Source organism: Sinocyclocheilus grahami, unplaced genomic scaffold, assembly GCF_001515645.1.
Source record: "Sinocyclocheilus grahami isolate Dianchi unplaced genomic scaffold, SAMN03320097.WGS_v1.1 scaffold38.1, whole genome shotgun sequence".
NCBI classification, from domain to species: domain Eukaryota; kingdom Metazoa; phylum Chordata; class Actinopteri; order Cypriniformes; family Cyprinidae; genus Sinocyclocheilus; species Sinocyclocheilus grahami.
The window spans coordinates 2347324-2358853 of record NW_015505217.1 but is presented as its reverse complement, the minus strand read 5'-3'; the positions used below and the strand labels follow the sequence as shown (position 1 = coordinate 2358853).

Here is an 11530-nt window from a genome sequence, read left to right as displayed (position 1 = left end):
TGTTTTATTCAGACCTACTCCAGTATTTTGGTAACCAAGCTGCATCTAATTGCATTAATTGCGCATATCCTCTTGTTTGAACACCTGCTCTGAACGATTTTTTTTTCTTGCTTGTGAAGTACAGACCGCGACATGCATCGAACCATTTGGGCTGCCATTTCTGGAAGTGTTTTTCCATGTAAATGTGTCATCACGACGCTCACAGACAACCTGTCACCTCCGCCTGCTCGCGCGCATCCACAGCGACTGCACGTTTGTTATCTACTATTAAGCTTTTCTGCGATTGTTTGTCAGTTTACAGCTGGGAGACTTGTTCAATTAGGTTTAATCAAGCTTTATTGGAGTACTAAAGATTTTTAGTTTATATTTCTGTGTACGTGAAACCTGGAAATGTAGCGAACACGTTTTGTTGACAGGTCTGTAACTTTTTTTTTTGCTACTAGTCTGAAACTTTGATAGAATATTACAATATTGATATGCTTAATTAATCTACTATAGATATTTACAAAGTATCCCTAAATAATGCCAACCCTCACAACCACATTAACCATGGTTTTATTGTAGTAAAAGTATAGACACCATGGTCTTTTGGCGTGTTTATTACCATTTGTATAATCACAATTTTATTACAAATACCATGGTTAAACTATGGTTAGTGTAGCAAAACCATGGTTAATTTGTGGTTACCATGGTTTAACTATAGTAGCCATGGTCTTTGGTTTTATTTGTAGTAAAACCATGGTTAAATTTCGTAAGGGAAGGGTGCTGTTGTTACAACCTTCCTCACTGTCCACTGTTACACGAACATAAAACATTAATGTGTATGATGTTTTTATTAATTTTAATTCAAAAAGCAAACTAAATTTGAAACTAATACATAACAATACATAAAATGCAGACAAACAACTCGTAGAGTGTGTCCATGTAATGTTTCTCATTTTGTGAATCCAGTTTAAAAAGTGCTGAAAGTGTTACAACCCTTCATGTCTGCTCTGCCATGATATTTCTAGTTTTCAAAATGTAGATGAAAAGCTTAAGTGGATTCTATATATCAAACCAATGTTTCTTACCTCTTTTTTTTCTGAAGAAAAAAAAAAAAATCAAACAGACACTTACCCACCCACCTTAGATGGGTGGTGGTCAATGTAAGATTCTCTTCTGTAGCTCATTTCTAATTGGCTAAACTCATGGTCTTACAACTCCCCGGTCTCTCCTACACACATAATGTATGTCTATAAGTCAGACAGGACCACAAGGTTGACCAACCATAATTACATACAGCATACCTAATTTAATTTCCTGACAGATAACACCGTTTATTTATTATATTTGTAATGAAGAGTGGTTATCAATATTGCACAGAACATCTCCGAGTGAGATTTATCTGTGCATCATCGAGAGACAAAAGTGGAATCATTTTTAAGAATCTCACAATATGCACTTTGAACGTGTCAGCATCTAACAGGTGGTTCAGAACATCTGTTCAGTGTTTCAGAGGTCCCACGCAAGAAATAATTCATTCTGACTAGATTAACCAGCCTACAGCTCAGTCTAATTTATGTTCATCTAGAAAAAAGCTTTATTTTATCTTTTTTTCTCCATTGTGTGCACAACAGCATCTTGGTTTCCACCCATTTAAATAATCATTTAAACTCGATTCATTTCTTCATCACCAAAAAGTGCATTAAATTCACTGCTGCACATTGCAACTTGCAACAAATAAAATTTGTTTTTTAATTTAAGTGCACTAAATAGTGCCTTGATCTATATACACCCACAATAATATACATTCAGAAACCAAAAGCTATCAGGAGGAATTCTTGGGGGTCAAAACGGCAATTTTCTCAGGGAGGCTTTAACATTAGTGTATCTACTTTCAAATAAATCATTCATTTGCTAAATTGTCCCGGGGGCTGATCCCGTGCTGTTGGAAATGATTGCCATTGACTCCCTTGTTCTGTGCTGTGACACTGGGAGCTGTCCAGCACTGTGGTGCTGAAATTGATTGAAGTGCAGACGCCTAGCGAATATCCGGCGGAAGCTAATTATATGCACCCTTTTCCTCACATATTTTTTGGTGAGTGGGCATTGAGCACGTTGTTTTCGATGTTTTCAAGAGTTCATCAACCTCCTTGATGTTTTTTTTTCACCTTTTTTACATTCCGCTTGTGGAAAACGCACACTTTTGCAAAGCATAGAGCGTTTTAACAATTATTTTCCCTTGTAATATACACACAACAAACTTACCTCTAACCTAGTTGATGTTTTTAGTGTTCTAAGAGGTCAAATTTAAAATGTAAAAATTTTAATTCTGGTATCATTTGCTTACCCTCATGTCATTCAATATCTATTTTTGTTTTTTGCTATGAAGTAAAACAGAGATGTTAAGCAGCTTTAGTCAGTATTCAGTGGAGCAAGATGCAAAGAAAACAAATGGTGACTGAGGCTGTCAGTCCGTAACATCATCTTTTGTCTTCCACATTCAGTTTGGAACGACATGAGGGCGAGTAAATGGCTGAATTAGAATTTTTTGCCTGAACTATCCCTTCAGGCAAGCCTTTTTTGCTTCTTCGTACTGAACGAGATATGAACGACTCCACACACAAGCCCACCTGGAGATGTGTGAATTCACATATTCCCCCCGAGGGCTGGAGTTCAGCCTTCACTTCATTGCATTAAATTGCCATCGGAATACATTGGAGCTAAACATTGAAGGAAGGCCACCAGGATCACCTCTATATGATTAGCGCCGGCAGAAAGATGAGGATGTAGAGGACTGCTCTGATATTGGATTTGCCAAGGATAACTATAATAAACAGCTCTTCAAATCTAATTGTAGTCATTCGCTCAACACACCAGCTGGGGAATTAGGGATCGTGAAGGAGCTCCTCTCCTATAATCAATAGAAGTTTTGCAAAAGCATATTGACTTGGGGGGAGAACGATTATTTTGATTGAATAGAAGATAGAACAGAATTAACAGTAATGAATAATGAACCGGAGGCTTTCAACAGAGAAAAAATAAGCTGACAAACACTGCCAAGTCATTTATAAAGGGGTGCATTCATAGGCTGGCTTCACAATAGACGTCCATCATGTTTTACACAGAGATTCGGCATGCAAATCCCACCGCAAATTACATCCAAGTGACTTAAAGAAGACATGCTGATGCTCTTGTCACCTGTTGATCAGGATCATCAACACTTGATGTAACTTTCCCCACAACACAAGCATTTTATTTTTTGTGCAAAAAATGCGACTGACACCAAATGCATTCGGATTCGACATCACAATCTTTGTGGTTTATATTCTAGACACATTTAGTTACAAAATCGAGTCATTAGTTTCCTAATATTTTGATTGAAACAAACAATCAAGATTTCTGAATTTGATAAACACATGACTCGGATCGCTATAGGGCGTTGGATGTTTAAAGAAAAATCATTTAAAGCTCTTACATGAACTCTATCCTCACCACTTTGTTTCTGGTCGACATAGTCTTTGCGAAATCTCTCGAAAAGCTCTTTTTCTGTTACACAGAAAGATATGAAAGGAAGGATATCTTACGTGGCTTTGCTGATGCGCTTCGGAGGACGCTTCGCTGGAGATGACAGCCCGTCTTCTTCTCTCCATGTGCTGTAACAAAAGCATCCCATGCATACGAAGCCTGTCCCTTTAAAGCCTTGCTGCATCCCTGCAGGTGGCCTGTCGATTTAACGGATCCGAATGACGTCACTGCATGGCTGGAAAAGCTGTAAGTCAACTTTCATAATAAAAGTCCATCGGGATTTTATTTTAGTATTCCTTTACATTTAAAATGAGCCTGTTGTTAAAACACAATCATTACAATAAATAAAAAGTCAATAAACCTAAGAACGTTTGCTTGTTTTATCTGGGTTAAGATTGTTTCCCTGATTGGCTATGCTCGTCTAGCTGGTCTTTGGTGGTGTAAGAGGGTCTCCTGAAGATGACCAGCTAATAGTGCCCAAACTCATTCTAAAAGCAGCTAGCAGACCAGCCTGACCGGCAGTGTTAGTATTGTTAAAGTAAATTTGTGTGTTCAATGACTGGAATAAATATAAAAACATACATAATTGTGAGATTTGTGAACAAAAATGAGCTGAAACCAAAATATATTTTCATTTTTTGTTCATGTATGTATTTATTTGTTGCCAGGGATGACAACAAAACGTATTAAAATACAATAAATTATTTTGTATTTGATTATGTTTTTGATACACTTTGTTATGGTGTTTTAAACCTTTGCAACTCACAATGATTAAATATGAACAATGCACAAAAGTGTGTTTTATGTAGGCTACTTTATATCTTTCTCATACTGTGTTTATGTTTTAATAAAAGATGTGAATAGGTTGAACTTAAAAAAAAAAAAAAGGTAAATGTATGTGTTAAATGCAATGACATTAAATAATCTCCAGTTTAAATAAATCTCAAGTAAACAGCAAAAATAACTGTTGCCGAAACAAAATGTTACTTTGTAACTAAAATAAAAAATAAATGTACAAAAAAATAAATTCAACGGAAGTTAAAAATTGTAATAATAATAACAATAAAAAAACAATACAAAAAAAAAATCAAAACTACAATGAAAAAATTGGTGTAAAATTGCTAGTAAAATTCACAAACAGTTACAAAAAACAAAGGAAAGTAACATTAAATTAAACATGACATTTTAAAGTAGAACATTTAAATCGTATTTTCTTTTAAACCCTACTCCAAGAATCTGTTTTATTTACAACTTCAAAAAAAATTTTTTATACCTTGTATAATAACCGTGCTGACCAGGATGGGAGACCAGTTAAGACCCCCCCAACAGCCTATATGGTTATACAGAATTGATGACTTCTTTCATTATATAGTTGTTTGTGTGCATGCTGATTAGCTCACCACCATAAATAGATGACACAACATCAGCAGCCAGGAAGACTGTGAAGGTTAAAAACATGCAATTAATGTTTGTAATGTAAAGCGCCCTCCTACACACATCATGATTTAGATGCACACAGCGTGTCACTTGGCATTGTGCTTTTCCTTGGCATCTCTAAATTTGTCTAGTCACAACTACAATATTATATAAGGGCATTTCAGTTTGTGCTTGTTCAATAAAACACAGCAGGCTATTTATAGGCTATATTCTTTTTGTTCATGCACAGTTACTATCATATCAACCCTGGTCCTGCTCGTTTTGAATGTCTCTCTTATCTGACACATGCAGTTCAGGTTTTAGAGCTTGTACTAATGATCAAATTATATAAATCATGTGTGTTAAATAGGGCACACATTCAAACCACTGTATATATGAATTGCATGTCAATTGCATTTCATTATAAACTCATATGCTTTTGTATGGATGCAAATCAGTAAATCGGGTTTTAAGATTAATGCTTGATACCTCAGTCGCCTTTATTTGCTATAATGACCTCAAATTTGGCAAAGTCTTAAAATTGCACAATGCACAATGAAGCGTTCTGTCCTATTGAAGGGCTTTGATTAACTTTGGTCAGGGTGCACCACAGCCCTGCGTGAAGCAAATCGGTAGCAGCTTTATTTTTCTTTTTCTTGCACTGTTCATTGTACAAGTGTCAGGGGAGGCACATTGTTGGCTTTAACAGAAGGAGAAAAAAATATATAACACTAAATAATCCCTATTTGGGTAACTAATTACAGTTAATATGCAAACAGGGGAATATTAAACCCATAACTGAGACATTTTTGTCATAGTCACATTTTATCGACTGGTTTCAGCCCAAGTTACTGATCTGCTTCCGATTAATACACAGTGATTTCATATAATGTCCTTTTTTTGCTTGTTTGAATAAGTAGATACGACACACACTGTCAAAACATTACAAAACCAGCGAGGAGCCATTTTCAAGGTTTTTTTTTTTTACGGAACTAGTTGTTCGTGTATAATTAGGCAAATATAATATGCCTCACTTACTGTAATGTTTATTTATTCATTAATATTTAAATGTGTTTTGCTGCAGTTTCAGAGCATATTTTGCCCCCAGCCACATTTACACACAGTTTGGGCTGATTTTAAAAGAAACAGCATGCAATAACCAAGTGGACTTTTTATTTTGATCATTTTTATGGAGGAATTATCAGGTTTAGTCTTTGCTTCAAATGCTGTGCTCCGCTTCTTGCTCTTTTATTCGTTATTTTTACGAGGCTCAACCACATTTACCCTCAAAATGAAGCTAATTTGAATTTTGACAAACCAATAATTGAGTTTAAATCAGGTTAACCATCTTTCCAGCTTGCTGAATGCTGGCAATTTTCAGGTAAACCTGATAAGAATCTTCAAAAGTACTGAGAGAGCTGATTTTTTAAAAAGCTGTTGGTATGAAATAATGTATAAAATGTTGCATGTTTAATGAGATATTTGTTTATTCGAAGCATGCACTGAATTCATACTGTCTTTTAGGATGTGACAAATCCAGGATGCTGATTTCCGAGCTCATTAAATGGACACCTAATGACCGTTTGTCCTCAGTAAGTGAGATCGATGTGAGTCCTCAGTGTGTGCTGAGGAAGTGAAAATGTTACGCAATTGGAGAAGACACTGATGAGTCCGCAGAGGAGGTGCCCCGTTCTTGCTTCGACTTTATTTAAATGCTAGTCTATGCTTGTTTACAAAACCTACACGTGTTTATGCTGTGGTAAAGAAGGGCTGTTGTAAGTCGTAATGGCTTTGATTCATTCCACAAGACATTAGAGCAGTAGATCTGTGTGTCTATCATCTTGCAACTGATCTAACGTCTTACGGCTTTACATTTTCTTGGCTAATGTCCAAAGGGGAGCAACAGGCCTGTGCATTTCCCCTCTGAAAATTTAAGTAAGATTTTCTTTGTCATTTTTCCTCACCTGAATCGAACCTCTTTTCCCTGTTAAATTTAACACATTCTTGTTTCAGCTCAGAACCTTTGTGAGCTTCATAAGATGGACCAATTTTAAATGCCAGAATCTCCTTCACAATAATAAATGGGATTAAAGTGCTGTCTATGCTCAACAAAGAAATTGGGAAATTATGTTTTTACCTTAGCATGAATTTTATCCACTTAGGAGACGACAGCTGCAAGGAAGCGCAGATAGCCATTTTACATTTCCATAATTTGGTTGAAAAAAGCCACAAGAGGTGTATTTTCAGGCACAAATGTGCTATTTGTCCCCCCCATTGTGTTCCCAGTACTATTCTGGTGTACTTCGGGACTGAAATGTTTGGTTCATCATGTTGTTTTGTCAGCCCTTTGTGCATTTCTCTGCCATTCTACTGTATATTATCAGGCATTTGCATGATTGTTTTTGTATTTCAGCACTGTTTCTTCAACCTTTTTACCACAAGGCTGCTTGTATGACAGAGGCCATCGTGTAGGTACAGTCATTTTGTTTATTTGATTTAGCAAGGAGGAATTTTAAAGCAGTGAAGCATGAATCCCCGGTGCTTTTTTGCACGCGCTGATCACAGATTTGAAGTGCACGAAGTTGAGAGGGTTTGTAAACAATACTGTAGCTGCATCATTCGATCTTAAGCATAAATATGAGATACAAAGAGCATGTCCGAAGGGCACAAGTGTTTGAAGATTTGTGTCCTCCTTAATCACTATTAATTCGTATTTTTGCTGTCACACCACACAAATGACATGTGAGTAATTAGGACCAAATTAAGAGGGTATTTATCATGGAGATTGCAATCAATTAATTAAAACCAATAATCTCAATATGTGCAAATTGGCATTTGGTATACAATGTAATTGTCAAACTGCATGCATGGAAAACCAGAGACAATTTGAGATCCAATTTGTTGTAGGGATGAAAGTGCCCTCTTAAAAATTAAAAAAGTGTCAGATCACACAGCTGCTAATATATATATATAAATATAATGAAATATATATTTATAACAGAAGGTAAAAAGCACAGTTTTAAAGGGAGAATCAATGTACAAATGAGGTCTTATTACTAATTTCTAATATATTCCTAATATATTTATATATACATATATAATATTATATATGTATATTATATGTACATATATGTATTTTATTTATAAGATCTTAATTATATTAGCCCAATTATAGAATTTATATATAACAAAATAATATTGTGATAATATAAAATGTATGTGTGTGTGTTTATATATATATATACACTGTATACACACACACACACACACACAAACACATATACATACATATATATGTATATATAATTTAAACTTTTTTACAGTCTTTAGGATTTTACCTTGTCGTCTGATGTGCTGAAAAGAGTTTGTTTGGCATCCCAAAGCAAACCTAATGATATAAATGAATGTATTTATAGACTTTTTATATATATATATATATATACACACATAATTCTTAATTTATATGCGCCAGTTGCGGAGGAAATCTCCCAATTTTAAGGGTCAGCTTGGGCTAGGAGTGTTTTCATTATTCATTAAAGAGATCTATGGTTGCCGGTGGCCCTAATCTACCCCACGGCCCAACGACGCAGTGATAAGCGTCAGGTTACCTGCCAGGCCGAGGCAGAGGCGGTTCAAAAGTCACATTGACAGATGTCCGTATCGGTGTTATGCAAACCTGTACAGAGCGATTCCTTGTTTAGCTAAGCGGCCCATAAGTAATTCATTGTATTTAACGAGAAGCAGCATCTGTTCGGCAGCCCCTGCGAGGAAACCCCGATTACCTGGCAGAAGGTGCAGCCTTTCCAGGTAACCGTGCTAATCAGCTAATGATCTCAGCGCTGAAGATTATTTTCCCAGCATTCATGTTTGTGGGGAGGGATTTTGCTAAATCTGGCGCCCGCACATCAAGTCTGGCAAGAAATGTATAAAATCCTCTGGGGAACATGGGTGGAGAGAACCACAAGCAGCTCAACAAGTTCTTCTGACACTAATGTTTCCTTCACTGGCACTAATAATAGAAAAGTGCCCATCAATTTCCTTTCACCTGTGATCCCCAAGTGGCAGAAATTGCCTCTGCACACTGATGGCCGGCTTTCTCATCACTGGTGTGGTGCGGCGCTCAGGCTTCCCTGCTGAGAACCCCTTTAGCTTTCTTAAGGGGTGAGAGGGTAATTCTGCCTGAGTATGGTTTCTGCACTTGACCTCTCTTTGCCTCCCTTTAAAGAGCGTGTTTTGATGAAATGGTGAAATCATTACTTTCCAAACTTCTGGTCCATCTCTGCTGACCTAAACTGAGCGGTGTCCTATCTGAAAAGCTGCAGATATTGTCTTACTTGCTCTTCCACCCTGGCCCCCGGAGCCCCATAAAAGCTCGAGATTTGAGATCCATAAAAGCAAAAAAAAACAAAAAACAAGAAAACAGGGCTCTGAAGCAATCAGCGAGTGCTAAGGACAGTGGCCGCAATTACAGAAATGCAAGACAAAAGCCATCTCAAGGCACTCGCCTAAAACTTTTTCATCCTCATCTGGTACGATTCTTTCCCGTCTTTTCTTTACTCCGGATGACCAAATACAAGGTCTTGTGGGATGAGACGTTGTGGCATTGTTGCAGTATTTCAACCTACACTGTTAAACATAAAGGTTCCAAAAAGGGGCTTTTCGCAGCAATGCCATACATTCTTATAAAATATAGGTTCTTAATTGGCATCTGTGGTTCCACGAAGAACCTTCAGCGTCCGTGGAACCTTTCCACTGCACAAAAGGTACTTTATAGTTATATATTTAAAATGGTTCTTCTACTCTCTTAAAAATAAAGTTCCAAAAGGGCGATTTTGCAGTGATGCCATAGAAAAACCTTTGGGGAACCTTCTTAAAAGAGCCATTTAAAAAATCTAAAGATTCTTTTTCAACTATAAAGAATCTTTTGTGGAATGGAAAGTTTCTATGAATGTTAAAGGGATAGTTCACCCAAAAGTGAAAATTCTGTTATTAATTACTCACCCTCATGTTGTTCAGCAGAGAGGATGACTTGCAATTTTTACACGAAAAGTATTCTCGTAGCTTCATAAAATTACGGTTGAACCACTGATGTCACATGGACTATTTTAACGATGCCCTTACTAGCTTTCTGGGCCTTGAACGTGTCAGTTGCATTGCTGTCTATGCAGGGTCAGAAAGCTCTTGGATTTCATCAAAAATATTAAAATTTGTGTTCCAAAGATGAACGAAGGTCTTACGGGTTTGGAACGGCATGAGGGTGAGAAATTAATGACAGAATTTTCATTTTTGGGTGAACTATCCCTTTAAAGGTTATTCATGGAGCTATAGATGCATCGCTATGAAAACCCTTTTGGAATTATAATTTTTTTGAGTTTAGAAGAACCATTTCGGGTTCCCCAAAGAACCGTATAGTGAACAGTTTAGTAAACTTTTAAGTGTACAAAGTTTTTATTTATTTATTTATTTTTTAAATCTAAAGTATATTTTTTCCCACTATAAAAACTGGAATGAACCTTGTGGAATGGAAAAGTTCCATGGTTGTTAAAGATTTTTCATAGAACCATGGAACCTTGGGCGACCAAATTCAAGGTGTTGCCAGATGCGACAATGCAGTAAATCAACCAACACTCTTAAAAATAAAGGTTCCAAAAGTGGGTTTTTATCAACGATACCATTAAAGAGCAAGCAGTTTCAGTAAGCAGTTCTTAAACAAAAGAACATTTTTCCACTATAAAAAACCTTTAGTGCAATGGAGAGGTTTCCTGGACATTAAAGGTTATTCATGGAACCATCGATGCCAATAAAAAAAAACTTTATATTTAAGAGTGTACCATAAGATAATCACTAGTGGGTCTTGTCGCCTACAATCATTCATAGTCTTTTATAAAAAGGCTGAATGCATAAGAAAGGTGCACATTGGTATATTTGCTTGAAGGAAAATATGACAAGGAGTAAACAAACTTAAAATCTGCTGAAATACGTGGTGGAGATGAAGCAGAGGGTGTTGAAATCACTCCTGATTTGCATGCCCTGCAGTCTCCGGCTCTCACCGAGGACTGATGTACAAGGAGATGCGAGCACTCTTTACACGTAGTCCCATGACATGCTGTATGCGCTCATTATGAACCCAACTATGCCTGTCCAGAATGTTTCCCTCCCCCATAACACACACAAACGCACCCATATCGCACACAAACCTTCTTCCATGCACGCTCACACACGCATCCACAAAAGAAAGATCGGCATCCTGCACTTGTCCTTTACCCTATATCCATTGTTTGGCTCTGAGAGGTTTCCACGGAAACCAGAATTAGAATTTGCCTGATACTTAAAGACGAGGCTGAAATGTGTTGCATGGCATCTGTAGTCCGTATCGCATGTAAACAACTCGATTTCTGATGGCCACTGACACTCATTCACTCACAAAATCTATGTTTATTGCACGGTTTGCAGTGTATCGATAACCTCATCAGTTATCTGCTAAATATTACTAGTCACGTTTGAATGAGGAGCTTGAATTAATTATAAAAAAACACAAATTTATAAGAAGCAACACATTAAGTAGACATATTTGAAATACAGCATGAGATATAAGCTGCCAGTCTGT

At 36.7% G+C, this 11530-nt stretch overlaps 2 long non-coding RNA genes across 4 annotated transcripts in view; one reads left to right on the top strand and one right to left on the bottom strand.

Annotated features, from left to right (window-relative positions):
- Window positions 1-3638, bottom strand: part of LOC107581829 (uncharacterized) — an 8298-nt gene extending 4660 nt beyond the window's left edge. For both annotated transcript variants that reach the window (XR_001608867.1, XR_001608868.1), the window contains exon 1: window positions 3567-3638. This is a non-coding gene — a long non-coding RNA (uncharacterized lncRNA). The remainder of the gene's footprint in view (window positions 1-3566) is intronic.
- The window catches only part of LOC107581830 (uncharacterized), a 25634-nt gene extending 18947 nt beyond the window's left edge, over window positions 1-6687 (top strand). For both annotated transcript variants that reach the window (XR_001608870.1, XR_001608869.1), the window contains exons 4-5: window positions 3540-3753; window positions 6448-6687. This is a non-coding gene — a long non-coding RNA (uncharacterized lncRNA). The remainder of the gene's footprint in view (window positions 1-3539; window positions 3754-6447) is intronic.
- The last annotated feature ends 4843 nt before the right edge of the window (window positions 6688-11530 follow it).